Here is a 19,585-nt window from a genome sequence, read left to right as displayed (position 1 = left end):
CAGCAAGCTACTAAGCTCCAAATGAGAAGCAACTGACACTTTCATTTTCTTCCAGAAAGCCAGGCCAATGTTAAGCCAGGGCCCCAGGTTTCTAATTCTGAGGTCAGAGTTAACATCACAACAGAGGGTGGAGGAGGACTTGTCATTTCATTTGGCCTGGGCCCATAGAGGGTGTAGGGAGCAAATGTACTTTTCCCATCTGAGGTCAGCCTGAAGCCTGTTTACCTCATTACCAAGCTAGAGTCTTTCAGGTAACAGCACACTAAGTTCCTTCCCGAGTTCATTTCCAGATTGCTCTGACAGTTCAGTTTGCCTCCTCTTAATTATATAATAACACAATAATAATAATAATAGTTATTATTATGTCTCTTTATCAAGCACGGATGGAATTTTCAAAAACTATAGGTGATTTACATTAATAAAATCCTGGCATTTTCAAGATTAAAGTGAACCCATCCCAGAATTGGTCAGTGATTGCAGATGATGACCTCTGTCCACTTAAGGGGTTAAGTAAGAATCTTAATAGGTTACTAAGCTGAAAATTCTGGTTTTATAAATTACTACCTAAAAATTATTTCCAAGGAAACCAATGATTCAGTTATTATCAACTCCTCTCTCTCAGTTTCATTCTATTTCATCACTGGCTCTTACTTTCATTCCTTGCCATAAGAGTGCCAGTAAGTACTTCATTGTTACTATCATGGAGTAGGATGTCAATTGGAGCAGTTTCACTTTCTTCTTAATTTTACTAAAGCAAGTGAATTTTTGAGTTGGAAAAACCATAATTTATGACGTCCAATTTTGATAAACCAATTTAAATATTTTTTAGAAATGCAATAGTTACAGAACAGTGTATAGATTATTCTGAAAATGACTATCTTGAAAAAATGAACATTCTAGTAGGGAAGGTATAATGGTCATTGCTTATTTCCTCTATTCTAAAATACAGCATTTTTTATCTTCGCTATCCTTTTAATGGAATGTATCTTAGAATTGATATGTGCATTTAATGTAGAATTTCTTCCTCTCCAAAAGTTAATCGGTGATATATTCTAAGTTTGATGATATCCTATGAGCCATGTGGTGATTATAATACCTTATATAGCATCATAAAGCACTTTTAGTTCTGCACATTTGTAGATAATATATACATTTTTCATCTATGTGTACCAGATTCCACCAAAAAAAAATAGATGTCGGACATCTTCCTTTCTAGCCCCTGATCAAATAATCAGAATTCCCTAGGGAATAAAAGGGAGCATGCCAAAACCAACCAACCAAACAAACAGAAACCTCAGGACAGACTTAAGGATAGACATGTAAGCAGAAAGTATAGACCCCAATGAGCAAAACATCTGAATGAAGAGAGACAAGCTTTCCCCCATAACTTCTTGAGCAAGTCACTTAATTTCCTGAAGTTGAATTCTCATCTATAAATCCAAGACAACAAAGCAAGCCTCTAAAGACCATTAGGGACCTCTTGCAATTTCTTCAAGCTCAAGGTCAATGACAACGAAAAAAAATTTGACTTACTATTTTTCTTTTTAAGCCGTTTTAGATTTTTCCCCAAGTGATTGATAGTTTTTCTCACTAATACTATTTCAACTTCAAATTTCAAAGTGTGCCAGATGATTTGAAAAGATATTGTTTGAAAATCAGGAACAGTAATAGTACTTTTAGGACTCCGTCAGTATTTAAGAATACTGGTGGGTGAGGACAACAGCAATTTTAAATAACTTAAAGGGATATATATTGCAGCCCAATATATTATACCAATATACAGAAATCATACTATAAGAGTATTTTATTGACTTGCCAAGAATTGGTATTGTGATTCTGGGGACACTAAGAAAGGAGTGATGGGTATTTTTGGTGTATATCCGTTGTTTTCAATTTTGTGTTCCAATATTTTCTAAGTCAGGATTTCTACTTTAATTAATCTCAGTTAAGCAGAGATAATTGCCATGTGGAAGGAAAATGGCTTAGTACCTTTCAACACTGCCATTCCTTAGGGGAAAAAAAAGAGGAACATTGCATATAGAGGGTTAACATATTTCTCTAACTACTTAGCACATTTCTGATTTTATGGTACTATCTTTCCCTGGAATAATCATAATGCCCCACTTAAAAAAAAAGGCAAAAGTCCACATGTGCACCCTCCTTGTTAAATATTTAGTATCAAATCAAGATTTAGAAAAGAATATGAAGAGCCTATATTATGCTTCTGATGGACACTTGGTCTAATTTTTGCTATCCTACTAGCCCATGTAGATGTCTTATATTTCATTCAATACAGGGAACTCATATGTAGGTGCGTATGTAAAACATGCCAGGTGACCACTGACAGTATATCTAAGACTGGCAGTTATCTTGTGAGCAAAGCCACTCTGTCCCACATGTAGCAATTTCTAGAGAAGGTAGTTGAGTTTCCTTTGCATTGTGATCAATATTCTACACTGACAGGAACAGCAGAGAACATGTATTAATCCTGTTGATGAGAAGCTGGCTCAAAACACAGGAATTTACATCAGGGATTTATTAAAATGAAACTGGGATACAAAATACTACTTTCTTACCACTCTATGTTCCCATAAATCTTTTTGAGCCTATTAATGCAATGGGCTGAAAAAAATGATTTTTTCTTCCTTAGCCCAGTCAGGCTAACAGGGGATTCATTGTGGTGGGAATGGCCTTTCTCAAGAATCCCATAGCTAAAAGCATAACAGCAATGATACAGAAAAACATTCTGTACTGCATAAATGCTATGCCCATAAGAACTAGCCTGAAATGCCTTTCCTTCAGAAGAGTTAGCTGTTTCATAAACATTGTAAAGAACTACCAAGGACTCTTCAGCTGCACTGTAGACATAGAGGTAAATTCTGCAGCCTTCAAAGGCCATTTTCCTGGTCACCTCTAATGAGAGAAAGCACGGAAGGGTGCAGAACCACTGAGCAAAACACGGCAGACTCTGCCTTTAAAAGCATCTGATTTTCATTTTTCCTTTGGCATTTTCACACATCTCCTTTTACAAACTGATTCATTTCTGTTTAGCTCTGAAAAGAAAATTCTCCGGCTGGAATGAGACATTAGGAATGTGGGAATTCATACATGGCGTGCATGTGTCGTTAGTGGTGTGTGTGCCATTTGTACACATCACCCACTGGGAAGTTAAATCATTTTTGGATATGGTTTGTGGCAAGAGTATCCAATGTGCCAACTCCAGGTCTTTGAAGTAACACTCTGTACAACCTGTTATTGAAGCATCTCCTGCCAACTGAAAGTAGAGGAAGAACCCATTGAAAGAGGCATATTTTCCTTCTCCTGCCATTCAAGCCACACAGGGACATTCTTTCAACTCATCTGGAAAAAAAGAAAACTTCTAAATGTTTACTTATTTCCTTCCATCTGGTGGTGACTTTTGATATGAATATTTTCTTAAGTTCTCCCTTTGCCCCTCCTCTAATATAGGATTTAATAAACAGATGTGTAAAATAAGAGAGGGCGAAAGTGGGCAGATGTAGTTAAGAGAAGGGCCCACTGTATGGGGTGATCAGCTGGCTTAGTGACGGAAGTTTAGGAGACAAGTCCACCCTCTTGCTCAGAAGTCTAAGGATTCAAGTCCCAAGGGCAAGCAGAAATGGCATGAGCTCTCGCATGCTGCTTCCTCACGTGACACTTCAGTGACCACTGTGTCATCTACCCCTTCCATAGGGTTGTGCTGAAGTTCCAGCTCACTGAACAGAGTGAAGAGCACTTTGGAAGCACAAACCACAGAGTAGCAATCCTAGTTTTTCTCACGGTTGATGGATTGGTGGGTAACTTCTAAGAATACATCCTACTGGGTTTATAATGTGCTAAGAAGTAAAAAATCCAAATAAGAGACATTTAAAAGACATCAACTCCAGCTGTGTATGTCAAAGACCTTTAGTTTTCACCACCTATAAGGATTTATCAAGCCAAGAGATAGCCTTGTCACAGACAAATATGATAGTTTTAGTTCCTCAATTCTTTGGTTTGCACAATGACTTTTTCTTTAACATCTGATTCAGTAGGGAGAGAACTTAGGGCATCCTGATTATCTGATTGTCTTGGCCAAGAGTATGGTACAGACTGAGGCCAAGCAGTCGCTCATCAGATCCTCCCTACAAATGTGGCAATCTCTCTCAGAGATAAGAGGAGAAGGCCCTGGTGCCTGAGCCTGTAGGAGGCTGGGAGGGCCACGCCTTAGCCTGGTTAGGCCCCTTCCTTGTAGTCTGGGAAGCCAAGTTCAAAGAGCACAGACCGGGGCTAGGGTTCCAGGGGAGAGCATAGAGGAAGGAGTCAGAGGGGACAGAACTCAGAGGCTGTTAGAAGAAACAAAGAGTCCTACATTGTTACATGCTTCCTCATCAGGTCAAAGAGGTGCTGGCTGAGAAACCTTACCCAGGCACCACCTGGGTAGCTGGCTGTTTCTTGAGCAAAAAAGGAAACGCTCTCTTTAAGTATCACATTGTAACAATACTGTCAAATGACTCCCAGGGGACACCTGCCTTTCAACTCCTTCCTTTACCATTCCATTAACATAATAAAATGTGCTGTGTTTTTTTTTTCCCTTAACTTACCAACGTGTAACCCCACCTCAACCAGTCATCCCTTGGGATTCAGAGAGATGAGCTATCAGCTGTGAGACAGGGCACAGCCTGGGGTCCACCTGGACCCTTTGTTTTCTTTGCCACTTCTGTCAGTGTAAGTAAAGTGCACAGCATCTGGATGTAATTTCTATTTGAGGCACCTGCTGATGAGGCATGGGTCCTTGTTTGCAAGTCCCTTTTCTATAGCCCTGACAATGACAGAGATGGATTCTCCCTACCATGGTCAAGAACTGGAGGTCTCTACAAAGCCAAAATGAACAATTTGCAACAGCCCCAAATAAGGGTGTTATTTCTGGCATACAAGAGCTACTTTTCCCAACTTGTACATATTTCAATTCACCACTAAGATGACAGTCATCTTTCTAGAAAAAACCCAACCTTCTGTCAGTGCCAGGTCTCCTTGTGCTCCTACCTGAGATGCCTTTCATTCAGGCAATCCTTCTGACCATAAGGTAAGCAGTGCCCAGCCAGCACACAATTCCTACAGGCACAAGAATGCCAGCTCTCCTGAGAAAACCTAGGTGGGAACAGCGATAACATAAGTAGAGATTCAAGAAACTGTGATGCCAACTGGAAGCCTCTCCGTGATGCCAAGAGAGATGATTCTGCTTATAGATGATGGATTTGAGGAAACAATGGGAAGGAAACTGCACTGACTATTCGTGATGTCAGGAGCTGTGCTGGACACTTCCCTCTTGTTTCATTTAATCCTCCTAACAATTGAGATGCTGGGATTGTCACGATCATTTTCTATATAAGGAAATGGAAGTTTGGAGAGTCTAAGTAACTTGCTCAAGACTAGGCTGGCAGCTAACAGATTAGTAGCAATGGGAAATAAGCCTTGGAATCACAGATGACCCTGTATGGGGCGTGTTATCAAGGGGATTGTGCATTCAGTGAAGGCTGGACTGGAGGAAGCTGAATGTCTGCTAACTTTCTGTGAGCTAACATAAGATCATGACTATGAGTAATGTCATAGAGCAGACAGGCCAGGGATTTGAATTTGGATTCTAATACCTGCGCTGTGTGCTTTGAGGCAAGTTGCTTAACTTCTCAAAATCTCAGTCTCCTAATCTGTGAAAATGTGTACATGTATTAGGTTATGAAAGAGGATAGAAAGGGACGATTCTATGACAACTTAACTTCTAAGTGGAAAGACATTTGAACCTGTCTCCAGCCTCTTAGCGATTTACAAACTCCTATCACAGAGGTACAAGTTACCTGGGTGAGAAGACACCAGAATACTTGTTCATGGTTTGTTTGTTTGTTTTTAAAGCAAATTATTTACTATATTTTTATGGTAGGAGGAAGAAAAACTGTTTAACCCATTTGAACTAAAGTTATATATTTAAATGAATGGCTACTATGCTTTGTAGGGATGAAATAGACCAATTCATAATTTTTAAAAGGTAATTATACCTTTCTCATAAGGGGCCTTGTAAGGATTAAATTAGATAGTGTACAGAAAGCACTTAGCTCAGACCAGCACACATTAAGTGTTCATAAATGGTGGTTATTGTCACTACCAAGGGATTCTATGACCTCCAGCAATCTCCTTACACCCTGGGAAGAGAGGGATCCTCCCTATTTCCTCTCTCTACACCTCCCTTGTCCCAGGAATAGGTGGTTGGGGCGCCATCCGGCAAAAGATGGACTGAGGAGGAGCCAAATAAAAATATTTGGGCTCCTGATTTCCTGCCTGTGGTTTTGCACACCCTTGGAGGCACAGCCATCCCACTAATACATTTCTTCCTCTCTTACTGCTCTGTAGGTTGTAATAAAGGGCATGTGGTTTTGGCTGCAGCAAAAGGTATTCACAGGGGTTTTCTCCTTAATACTATGCAGCAGCACATGTAACAGTTTGACCTCCTTTTGTGTACTGCAAGTGGTAAAGTATGGTAAGAGAATCTGGATTTTCTACAGAGAAAAAGAAAAGTCAAGAAGAAAGCACTCTCTGTAAAAATGAGTCAAACACGGTAACCAGGTTTTTAGGCTAAGGAATCATTTGCAATGCATAGAAATTTGGAGTTTGGAAGACCCCATCTCCTAGCACTGCCCAAATCCACCCACTGTCTGCTGCTTCCACACTGAGTATCATGTCACTAGCCATGACAATGAGCAGTTTTCCTGCCCTGGGCCATCTCAGGACATTCCCCAAGTGTTCTTGCACCTTCTGGTTTTCATTATTATTATTCTTATCAATTTTGCTTTCTGTTTGAAAGAACATTGTAGTAGGCACAATTTGTGAACAGTTAGATCTCTATCCTGACTGAATTTACAAGACCATGATCGCAGCAAATTCGAGGGCAGAGCTGAGTAACTCTGAATAAAACATCTTCCAAATAAGCACAGCTACCAGGACTTCTTAGGAGGAACTGTTCACAAGATTATCAGACCCTTGGTGGGAAAACAGGTAAGCCAGTGAGTTTCTGTTCAGTAACCTTTTCTTGTGCTGACTGAGTTGCTTCCCACAACTACCATCTCTGGGTCTTAAAGGAACAAAGACCTTTCATAAAGAGTTATTACAGGGGTGACAAAAAATGTTATGAGTGGAGCTCCGTATCTTGGATAATGGAATATTTCCTCTTGGTAAAAATCAGCACTTCTGTCAAGAGAAGCTGAGGGAGTGTTTGGGAGGTTTGTATATGTTATGTAAGCAAGTTTATTTTTTGACCTCCAGTATGGTATATTGCTGGCCTTTAACCACATCTGCTCTATTCCCATAATGACCACTTCACTCTGGGGCTGTGCAGAAAATGCCTACATTTGTGCTTGATGAGGAGCCTTTAGGAGGTGGCAAGGCCCCCAAGTTAGCAAGAAACTCCTAGAAACTGCCCAGAAATAAACAAGTTGGGGCCTCCCTGGTGGCCTAAGGGTTAAGTCTCAGTGCTATCACTGCTAAGGCCTGAGTTCCATCCCCAGCCAAAAAGTTACCCACATGGCACAGCAGACCTCTCCTGCCTCGCCCGCTGCTCCCCTCAGCAGTGTATTTCAGTAGATCCACCTGTTCTGGTTCCCCACTCTGTCTCTGGTGAATCCTCTCACCCCCTGCACCTCTGGCCTACACCCCAGTTTTTCTATGCAAAAATAAATAAGTAAAATTAAAAAAAAAAAAGTTGATTTGGAAATTTAAAGACTATACCAGTTAAAACCATTAATGGCATTTGGATTCCCATTCACTGATGCATTTTAAGGACTCTTTATTGAACTTTTACTTTCTGTGTAAAATTCTTTTATTATTCTTGTATATAATAAGCACAGTCATTCTGAATAATGTAAATTCTTTTTGCTTCGAACTTAAAACTTTAAACAGTGACAGCATTGTGGTTGGGTAGTTCACATATCTCTTATGATTTTCTCAGTTCAGCATTTACTTATTTCTCTCTCTTTATGTGGCTCTGGTAACCATGTTGTTCTGAATATACTGCTTCCATCTTCATGAAGCTGGTGCTTGATCTGCACTCTCAATTTTTCTTTCACTTGGATTGACAATTCTTAAAGTATAATTTCCAAAAAGGGTCAAGTGATTTTACTGAACACATCAATTAGAGGAGGAGCCAGTAAGATATTAAAGTCAATTCAAAGAGAATGTGAAATGTTATCTAGTAGAATCAATTTAATCAAGAAATATTAGGGTAAGATTTCTGAATTAGGCACAATACTGGTTATGACCAATAAAGAGGTACATAAAACTAGTTCACTTGATCAGCTATTTAATCTGGACAGAAGTTATTTGTATCTCTACAGGATAAAAAGCCTCCATGTTATCTCTGCAACTACAAGAACATAATTTGTATTTTAACCTTTTCTCTCTTCTATTGACTATCTGAATACTAATTGAAAAATTGTTCTTATATATAGAATAAATTGTTGTTATCTTAAAGTTATTTTCAAAGAAAAAATATATTTATGAGAGTTATTTGATGAAAAAAAAATGACTTATGTAGAGTGCCTATGTGGGAAAATGCATTAGAAAGAAATCCTTACACATAAGGATTATTGGCATTGCTATAATTATATGTTATTACAATAAGGATGTTTGTGATTGTCAGTACTTCAGAATTTATACCTCCAACTCTTTGTTGGTATTAGAATTGTGTGGTCATATATAAAAAGAAGGTACAGTGTCCCCTTCCACTCCCCACTGACTGCTTCCAATGCCTTACAGATTGAAGAAGCCACAGATGAAGGAAACAGGGTTTTTGAATTACTTCTTGAAAGACTATTAAATAGTTCGAGATTATGTTAGGGGATTAGTAGGTAGGATTAACTTAGTTTAAACAATTAGTAAGGGGATATATGTGGCTGTTTACTACATGGTTAGCATTATCTGCCATAAAATGACTAAAGGTTATTCCTGAGGAAGCCAAACTTCTTGTATCTTTGTGTCTTTCCCTCTTCTACCACTTTCTCCTTCTCTTCACCAGGCAAGTATTTGTTGTTCCCTAAACTCAATGTGAATTTCAATTCTCTTTACCTTTGTGTATTCTTCTGCCTCTGCTTGAATACCTTTCCTTGGCCTATTCATTCTGAAAAACCCTTTTCCTTCCTCAAGAAACAATTTAAATGTCATTTCATCTGTGAAGCCATGCACATCTCTCTTCCTCTCTCTCCATCCACCCATTTATCCACCTGACCATTCACTGGGCAAGCACTTACTGAGAATGACCAAGTATCAGGCTCCCAGCTGTGGATGGGTGATCTCACTCTCCCCACAGGGAACTCTGGTTTGAGATGACAGACCTAGAGACTAACACGTGTATTACAACAGGTACAGACAAAATTACAAAGAAACATTGGGTATTATGGGGTGAGATGAGCCTTGGAGCATATTTCTCCCTCTGTCGTACCTACTCTCCCAGTTCTGGGCCTGGATAGACCCTCCTCTTAGTCCAGTCCCACATGTTCTCTCACAACCTCAGGCACATTTTCTTCAAACAAATCGATCATAAATTGTCTTTATTTTATTCTTTAGTGTCATTGTTTTTGTTTAGTGACTATCTCACCCTGAGAACAGGAGATAACCTTTCTTTTCACCAGTGTTTTCCAGATCTAACACAGTGACTGACAAATCATGGCTGCTCAGGATGCTTGTTAAATGAATGAGTAAATAAATCCATAGAACCAACCTGTCTGGGGATGTGCTACTGGAGTTTCCTGAAGGAGCTGATGCCTGTTTTAAATCATAAAGGACAAGTAGGGATTTACCCAGAAAATGGAGATTCCAGCTAGACAGCACAATATAAATAAGAGCTTAAAACATGGCCTGATGTTCATGGAAAACTGTAAGAAATAGAATGTTGCTAGAACAAAGTGGTTAGAGTGGTGATATGACTGAAAAATAGTTGGCAGATTGATTCATTCATTCAGCACTTTGAATTCTGAAAGCACTTCACACAACACGTATGACACGATGGTATCACTGCATTTTTTAATGTCTCTGTGGGAGTGAAGGCAAGAACTGATGCTTACTTCATTTCCTCAGCTCCAGACTTATCACTCATGCAAATATGGTAGGTAGTTGAGAAGAGGATTAGTTAATAGTATTGTATTTCTGGCTATTGTTAAAACAAAGAATGATGATGTCTAGCACAAAGAATTTAACAGAGTCAAAAGTTAGGCTGACCAGACAGTAGTGACTGGAGAAAAAGGATCTGTGCTATCCTATCCATTCATGAGGTCATCGTAGAACACATTTTGGACTCTGTTCTTCCCATGATAAGCATAACAAAACTCAAAAGGATGAACGTACCAAATGTAGAACAGACTTAAGTGGAGTTCTAGCAGCTTCTTACATAAACCTCTTGCGCACAGTGATAAGTTGAAAGAGACTAATATTGTTAAAGAAAACATCCCAATAACGACCAGAATGATAGTAGGGATGAAGCTTGAAAATGGCTTGTTTCTGGTTAAGAAAAGTAGGAACAAATGCACATCATTTAAACTTTAGACCCTACGAGAAAGACAAAATGAAGCTTTACCAGTCATATACATGCCACCTTGAAACTTAGGAAACAGACCTTTAAAAGATGCATTTCCCCTCCTCTGACTATAAAATCATAGTCATATATGCTTATGGTAAAAGTATTATAATGAAAGAAAAATTATGTAAAATCTCAATAATGAGCAATAATTAGTTTTTGGTACAAGTCATTCCAGATAGTTTTAAACCCATATACTGAACACACATATGCACTCATATATTTTATAATGGTAACATGAGTAACTTTTTAAATAATCTGCTGTCATATCACATAAATATGTGTCATGCTAATGACTGAATATGAGATTATATTAAAAGTTTGCATTAGATACAGTTCACTGTAAAAGTAATTTGAAATTATTTATAGGTCAATCAACAAATCTTGGTTGAGTCTAACTGTATGCCAGCAACTATTCTAGATACACCAGTGGAATAAACAGAGTGCCTAGCTTCAAGTTATTTCCATTTAACTGAGAGAGGAGGAAGAGAAAATAAACACACAAATAAAATAAATTCACATACTGGCAAGTATTATAGAGATGATACAATAATACTATGCTAGACAGTATCTGAGATTAGCATAATTTCTGGTAGATTAAATAGTCTCAAAATACACTTTTTTTTAAGCTCTTAAAGAATTTGGGGAAAAAACACTGATTTTTTTTTCCCTTTTGGAATACCAAGCTCAATTAGAAAGAAAGGAAAGGAAATCCCTGGAGAGTAGTAAATATAAAAAGTCAAGCAGTTAGTTAGAATAACACTTAGCGCTCACTATCCCGGAGGCCGTCCACCAAAACGCTGTATTTTAATAGAAGCACAAGATGGAGGAGACAGGGCTGGTGGCATGTGCAAGGAGGAGCCAACAACTGAAAAGTCACATAAATTCAAGGCGCTTGAATTGCTATCACCCAGTGAAAAGGAGGGATAGAAAACATTCACCCACCTTCTGAAGGAGATGAAGGGAGAACTTCTTCTGTCTTGGTTTAAATCCAGGAGGAAGCAAAAAAATGGTCTCTCCTGAGAATTTACCACTGCAACCCAGTGGTGGTATGGATTGGAGGTTTACATTTACACCACCTTCATGAGCTGGGAAACTTTGAGCCGAGAAAATAACACAGAATCTTCAGTGCCCCCAACAATTAGAGCAAAGCTGATCCTCTGCTGAGGAGGGGGTGATACCCTCCTGAATTCCAACAGGTTTTTTTTTTGTTTGGCCAAATTGCTCATAAATATTGAGAGATACTGTTGTGGGGCAACTAGGCACAGGGTTGGCAGTGGTGTTGGGGGGCAGGAGGCTCTGGAGGCAACCGAACATCCCAGCCCCCTGTGAATCTTTAAGCTTGCTTTTCTCTCCAGGCTCTGTCTGTAATTCCCACAGGCGCCCTCCGTCTGAGTGACGCTGCCCTTATAGCCTCAGCCTCCAGACCCAGGTGCACCCACTTACGCATGCCCACACCACACTCCAGGGGTCCACAATCAGGCATGCGTACCCCGCGCCCACGCTCCCAAGCGCCCTCTGAGTTAACAAGATCAAGGCCGCAGTGATAGCCACAGAGGCTAGTGGCGTAAAAAGCCTGACTAATTCCACCAACCCTACAGACACCAGGAAGCAAGCTGCAGTGAGACATGTGAAATTCAAGGGATATTTACAATTTTCAATGCATTAGAAGAAATAGAAAAGCACAGATAAAGTTCTAAGCATCCAACTTAAGAAGTTGGGGTAAAAGAAAGGAAGGAATGGAATGAATCATAGAAGTCAGTCATATTACTTAAACAAAGGTAAAGATAATACCAGAACTTTTTTAAAGGACAAAGTGAATCTACAAACCTCAGCAAGAATGGCCAACAAAACAAGGAGGGAGGTGCAAACAATTTTAAAAGCGAAAGGTAGAGATTAAAAATATACCAGGAACATACTCTGAGTTTGCTTATGTCAATACATTTTAAAATTTAAGGAAGATGGATAATTACCTTCAAAGCCAAAACTTAAAGATGATTGTAGAAGAAATGAAAAGGTTGAATAGGTGGATACGCACTCCAGAAAATGGAACAGTACTTAAAAATCTGCCCTGCAAACCAGTGGTGCTCACGTGCTGGAAGCATCTAGACGCGAGCCTCCTGAAGGTGGTCCATTTCAGGGGGCATTCTGTGTGAGAAGGAGGGAGCTGTGCAAATGTAGAGTAAGGTAAAAAAGTATCAGGTTTTTCTGCCCCCCTGCCATTAGCATTGATGATGGATCCCTGCAGCCCTGAATGTATGCCTGATGGCAGACACCTGGAGTAGGGTGTGGGCATATGTAAGTGGGTACACCTGGGCTGAGAGACTTATAAGGGTGGCGTCACCAGGATGCCAACAGAGCAAGAGAGAGTGAGAGAGCGAGGGAGCGAAGCAGAGGCCATGAGAGAACGCCAGAGAGCCCAGGAAGAGTGAAGACTCGCTGGGGGCCGGCACCCCTGCCTGCTGTGTACCTGGTAAATCCCAATAAAAGTCTTCAAAAGCCACTGAGGGCTCCAGGACTCTCCCTTCACCCATCTTCTCGGGTCACAGAAAACCTGCCTTGTGCCCATCCTGGCACTACAGCAAAGAACTGGAGAGGAGCAGTCCAAAGGCAAGGATCGTTAGGTACAAAGTGTCTAAGTCAGTGAGACAAGAAAGGTGGACAAATACTGAAATGGGTCATTTGAGATACTTGTAAACAACTAATATTTATTAAGTTCTGCTCTGTGCTGTGCCAATGCTCAGAGCTTTATATACATGGTTTGCAGTCCTCAAACATCACTGCAATGTGGACCCCAACCCCATTTATAGAAGGGGTAATTGAGGCTTAGTGATGTAAAATCTGTGACTCAAAGATACTGCGGGAGGAAGTGGCAGACCTGGGACTCAAAAGCAGGCTGTCATCTGAGAGTGAGAGTTGAAGCAGATATGCCACCCTCAGGAGCTTGTGCTCCCAACAAGTGCCAACTGGGGGAGTGGGGTCTCTAGGCCTGGTCCTTATTAAACAGGCAAATTCTCAAACTCTCAGCCTTCCCCAGCCCTACTGAATCAGAAACTTTTGGGGTGGTTCCAGCCCTCTTGGTGACTGAATCCGTGGTCTAGAGTGCTGTCATGAATATGACAGTTTCAGAGTCAGGCAAGCCAAGGTTTTAGTCCCAGTTCTGTCACTTTCCAGCTATGGAATCTATACATCACTTAAAATTCTTTCACCTCAGGTCTAAGAAATCTTCTATCTTCATTTGACCTGTAAAGTGAAGATAATTATAATATCTACCTTTGGGGTTTGTGATAGTTAAATAAGTATTAATAAATCAATGGAAGATAGAAAGTGCTCCAAAAATGGTTGCTATTATTACTCTCTTTCTCCTGGTGCCTGGACACTGTCTTCCCTTAACCTTTCCATAAAAACTGTGTGCTGGAGAGCAGGAGCTAGAAGCATGGAAATAGCTGGGGCCCAGAATAAGCTGGGGTGAAGTCCAGGTGGAATAATAGGGGCCTTCTCAGCAGTAATACTGCGGCAAAAGTAAGAATGGAAGTAAGAATTGCTTCCATGGGGGCATAATTGGACCTTGGTACCTGGTCAGAATAGGGAAGGGTAAGGCAGAGAGTAAAAGGTGATGCTGAACCTCTAGCCTGGCTGGTGGCTTGAGAGTAATTCCAGTGCAAAAGTGAATTTAGAAAAGAGCAAATTCCAGGTTACAGTAATGTATTGATATAGGGACAAGTGACTTTGAAGTATCTGAGGTCATACAGAAGTGCCATCCAGAATAAGAGTGTGTGTGTGAGAGAGAGAGAGGCTGGGGCTACAGTTGTCGGCAAGACAACCTAGGGTCCTCAGTTCTTTATAATTGAAATTGCTGTTTCCTTCCTGTGGGTACCAGTGTGACAGAGAAGGCTGCTACTTGCCAGCCAGCAGGCCCTGTGGAAATGCCACATTCCATTGATACCCAGCAATCACGGTCAGTGCTAATGACACAAGAAGTGTCATTCAGGAGACAGAGTATGTGGGGAGGGAATGAAGCCATCAGTAATGAATAGGCTAATGGAACTCGATGAGCAGCGAAAACCAATGAGGCAAAAACGGCCTGCCTTAAAAAAAATGAACGAGGTAAGAATGGACAAGAGCCAGAGCACACTTTTATCTCTAGTCTGTGCTTCAGACTTGTCACTGAGTAAGACAATATTCACACCAAATGCACATCATCCCTGGCATGGTGTCGGGTCATAGTCATAAAAATAAGCTCACTGAATTCTATGATATTAATAGCACATCTATGCAGGGCAGGTACAGTGCAAGATCTGAGCATGAAGGAAAGACAAAGATAGATGAGGGCTCTCTCCTCATGGAATCATCCATTCCTATGCCAAAAATGAATTTTAGCTTATCTAACCCATTACATAGAAATTAGGTACAGCATGTGTCCTCTCCTTCTGCTAATTAAAACTCCCACTCATATCATCACTGTCATCACCACGAATATTATTTTCTCACTCAGTATCACCCACGATCTACCTCTAGATTTCTTTTGCTGCTTATTACTCCCAATCTTGCAAAATCATTGCAATCACTGTCTTCAATTAAGAAACTATATCTGTCATTCCGACCTGCTTCCAACAGCACATGCTGCCCCTGGGAAACTTTCGAGCGCTGTCTCCAAAACTGGAGCAAGCACATCTGGACCTCAAACTGCCCGGTGCCGAACTCTCAGGCTCCTTGCAGTCAGACTTCCTGCTGGCCTAGGAAGGCTGCAAAAGGTGCTTAGATATGCTCTTGACCCTGCCTTCTCCCCAAGTGAGAAACAGACCCTTCAGAAATACATCAAAATAAAACCCTCCAAGCAGAGGTGGCCTCCTGCACACATAGATCCTGCATTCACAGGATCTGGCTCAAGTTTAAAATAGTGCCTAATAATGGAATAATCAGTGGGTCCCAAACCTTATATTCTGTTCTGTCTTCTTAGGTACATTAGTGCACTTCTCTGGGCCTCAGTTTTCTCATCTGTAAAAATTCTAAGCAAGTCATGGGTATTTTAGTGCATGGACTTTTCCATATTCTAGTTATCACTAACTGCTATAAGTCAAGAGCCTGTGAATTGGTCCTTTACATTTTCAGAAAGGCATTTCCCCACCCAATGCCATAACCCCTATCAGTGATCCAATTCGCTTGTTTGCATTTGAGGGCTCTAGGCCAGCAACACAAAGCTATCGTTTCTTTGTATAACAGAAGCAGCAGATGAAAGTTCTGTGGCCGCAGGAGGTAGCTTCTGATGTAGGAGACAAGCCCCGCTGACCTGGCTTTTGTTGTAGCTCCATCTCTGTGCTACCATCATTCTCTCATTTGTGATCTTCTACTCAGACACTTAGCCACCGGAACCACCTTATCTGTTGGCATTTGTGCCACCTGAGGTCAAGTCCAGCACTTCTCTGCAAGACTGGTGTCTGCCTGTGCCCAGAGCACCGTGCGCCGACCTGGATCTCTGACAATGCTATCATTCCACCATCGACATAATGGTCCCTGGGTCCCGGTGGCTTCTCGCACCTGTCCCTGATCCTCAGACACTGCACCCATTCACAGACACTTGGTTATCGCAGGCCTGAAACCTTGACCCGTGTTTATGACTCATGATCTCCCACTGTCTAGATAGCTACGAGCAGATAGCTTTATCCGAAATGGTACTTGACTGATCTGAAAGAGGTTGTTTACTCAGTTGGACTTGGAAAAGAAGAGACGTCAATGATAATTATTAAAGCTGTATTCGTTTCTTGCTTTTTTTTTTTTTTTTTTGGCTGTGTTCTAAAAATCCTGTTGAATAAAGGAAAGGAAAGGGTTTGAACTTGCTTTGCCTTTCTGATTAAGGACTTGCTTAAAGAAACTTGCTCTAGTTTCAGACCAATGCATAAGGTCTCACAGCTGGTGCTTTTATTATATGAGGTGACTTGAGCTAAACAAAATGAATCAGAACTGCACACTGTAAGCAAGGGATATTATTTCTGTCATTTTTGACTGCCAACAAAATGCCAAGAAAATTACAAAGTAATAGCTACCACTGTGAGAGAGAATTAGAAATAAAATAAACTTTTTCTGCCTAAGGAAAAGCTCTCCATTCCCCTTACTTTTATAGAGCAGTACAAGAGTCTTCAGTGAGTCTTGGCACCCCAAGTCACATAAACAATCATTTGCACACACAAGGAATCCAAATGTGTTCTGTTCTTGGGGTCTGCATCCGTTACCTTGACAGGAACAGAGAAAGGTTTTAATCAAATTTATTTTATATACAGCAATTGCCTCTTTTGTCAGCAAGAAAGAAATCCAGTTAAATGGATATTCTCATAAAGAGCAGCATAAGCATTTTTAAAATTAAATCACACCTTATAAGATTCAGCCTCTCTTCCCCTTTTCCCACTTTCCTCCATATTCCCCACACAAATTGGGCAATGACCTGCCTTCCTATTGCTTGAAGGGCTGTCAGAATCCTACAGAGAAAGAGAAAAGCTGTTGTCCAATTAAGTTCTTAAGTGTACATTCAATCCCTGTTGAAATTTTTAAAAAAGAGAAGGCCTCGGGTCATAGTGCAGCCTTAACATGTCTCCATGGTTTTTCCTGCTTTGCTTCAGAGTTGAAATCCATAGGATTTAGGGCATTGATGGAGGTTCCACAGCTTATAGCAGGTTATCTATCTGGAGCCAGGAAGGTTCTAAAGACTGGGGGAAAGACCAACCCAGGGGCAGAAGGGAGGAAGTAAGAGACTCTAAGAGAAGGCTGTGGATCCATTGATTCAGTTTAATTTAGGTTCTAATGAGCTCACAGATGAGAAAACACACTCTAAGAGTGATGGGGCTCCCTTGGAATGATACTTCTCTTTGGAGACCCCATCACTGACTTGGAGAGCATTTCTAACAAAGAAGGAATTCGCTTCCTTGAGTCCCAAATAACAAGATTGGACTGTACGCTCCTCTGGAACAATAACACAACATATTCTTTATTTTTAGCATTTAGGAAGGTCTAATATTTGGCACAGTACTCTGTTTTGGTAAAGAAAAGAAAGAGAAGAGGTTGAGAGTAAAATGTAAATATGATTGAATGGTTTTTAAACTGATAAGAAAAGACAAAAATTCAATAGATGTAAAGGACTGAGGTTCTATAGAGAAGAAAATTCAAGTAACTGACAGAAACATGTCTGCCCTCATTAGTAGTCAGGAAAATGCAAATTAAAGAAGTGAGACACTATTGCCCTCCTACCAAACACACAGCAATAACATTTCAGGGCTGGTGAGGATCTGAAAAAGTGGGGCTACTCACCTATTGCTGGCAGGAAGCTAAGTCAGACCCTGTTTTTTGATTACAAAGATAACTAGAGTTTTCCTAGAGAAAGAATTGTAAGAGTTGGTAAACTCGAAAAGATGAGAAATTAACTAAGCAGTTAGAAATATTTTGAAGGTAGAAATATGGACTTAATACAAAATGACTTCTAGATTACAATTAAAGTATAGGTTTGCAAGAGCTCACTCAGGCAAAGTATTCAGGTAGAAAAAGATGAGGCTGAGAACAGAACCAGGAGAGGCATGAATATTGAATGGGCCTACAGAAGAAAAACCAGTAAAGGAAATTCACCCACATATGTTCATGTGTTTCAATCACCACTTGCATCAATTCTTCACACCTATGGTTCACACAACAATAAAAGCAAATCTTTGCTGGTATATTGTTGTATTCTGTTTCTGCTCTGCCCCTTCATGAATCCTAATCCCTTCCTTAACAAAATTGAATATTAGACCATGAATGTTAAAGCCAGGGTAAATCCTGGCTCTCCAATTTATTAGATGTGCAATTTTTGGCAATTTACTAAATGTCTCTGTTTTTCATAGACATATTGTGAAAATTAAATCAGTAAAACCATGTTAACCATCAGAACCTTTGGTAACTATTAGCTATTATTATTATAGTTTTTGCAAGTTTTCATGCTACCAATGTTCAAAACCTTTCTCCCTTGACTTCATTATTTTCAAAAAAACCCCTAGAGGTAGGTGTCGTTTTGCTCCCTTTTACAGATGAAGGAGGTGGAGCTCAGAAGGTGTTTCAGAAACTGTTCACACGTCAAGTACTTAGTAAGAATTGAACGTATAGTTAGGCCTCTCAGTGGACTACAGAGTCCAAGCTTTCAGCTTTATGTTAATTCTCCTTCTCCTCATCTGCTTCTAAAGATGGTCTTGTTAGCAGAAGCCAAGGTCAGGATATGAGTCCAGTGCCTTTCATCCCCCAGAAAGTTATTTCTGTATTTATTTGCCTCTGAGGAAAACCCATCGACTATTTTTCTTCTATGTAGCATGACATCTTACAATGGGGGAGGAGAATATCCTGAGTCATCACAGACATCAAAAAATGTTTCAGCCCCAATCATTAAGACCTGCGTGCTGGACTCTCTAGTGCAACGGGTCCCTAATTGAAGGAGGATGTCTCTGCAATTAGTTCTCTCACACATCCCCCAGTCCATGGATAACTACCAGAGGCTCTTCCCTCCCCATGAGTAAGTCTCTTTAATGGATGGCATCTGTTTTGATACTAAATTATTTTTTATCATTCTGTATGTGGACTTGCATTCTGTTTTTGCTGTTATTTCAATGCCCACCTGCCACACTGGCACTGGTCCCTCTGCATTTTATGCATCTTTCTTGCTCTTCATGTGACATGACAGCAGTCTGACCAGTCTTTGGAGGGACTAGGGAGAGATGGGTTGCTTTTGGTGTTTTTATTTTTTATTTATTTATTTATTTTTGCTTGTGATACATTATTTCCTTTCAGCAATAAGTGGTTCCTCCAATGCTGTCTCCCGGGGACACATTGCTGCTCTTGCCTGGAGTTGCCCTGGTTACATGGTCTGGGCTCATGTACAGCTCTAATTCAATTTACAACGCAGTTACATAACTGTTCCCAGTCTCCAGTTGACCTTGATGTCAAGCAGCGGTCAAGTTGTAC

The 19,585-nt window shown here is 40.4% G+C and overlaps 1 protein-coding gene and 1 long non-coding RNA gene across 2 annotated transcripts in view; one reads left to right on the top strand and one right to left on the bottom strand.

The window, feature by feature from the left end:
- The window catches only part of PIK3R1 (phosphoinositide-3-kinase regulatory subunit 1), a 470,555-nt gene that overhangs the window by 340,740 nt on the left and 110,230 nt on the right, over positions 1–19,585 (bottom strand). The gene's annotated exons all lie outside the window — the stretch shown is intronic.
- Positions 183–9,935, top strand: LOC119261117 (uncharacterized). The gene is made up of 3 exons (XR_005128928.2): positions 183–251; positions 6,854–7,044; positions 9,672–9,935. It is a non-coding gene; the product is annotated as an uncharacterized LOC119261117 (long non-coding RNA).

This window comes from Talpa occidentalis, unplaced genomic scaffold (assembly GCF_014898055.3).
Source record: "Talpa occidentalis isolate TD23 unplaced genomic scaffold, MPIMG_talOcc4v2.1 talOcc4.6, whole genome shotgun sequence".
NCBI classification, from domain to species: domain Eukaryota; kingdom Metazoa; phylum Chordata; class Mammalia; order Eulipotyphla; family Talpidae; genus Talpa; species Talpa occidentalis.
This window is presented reverse-complemented; position numbering and strand designations above follow the sequence as displayed.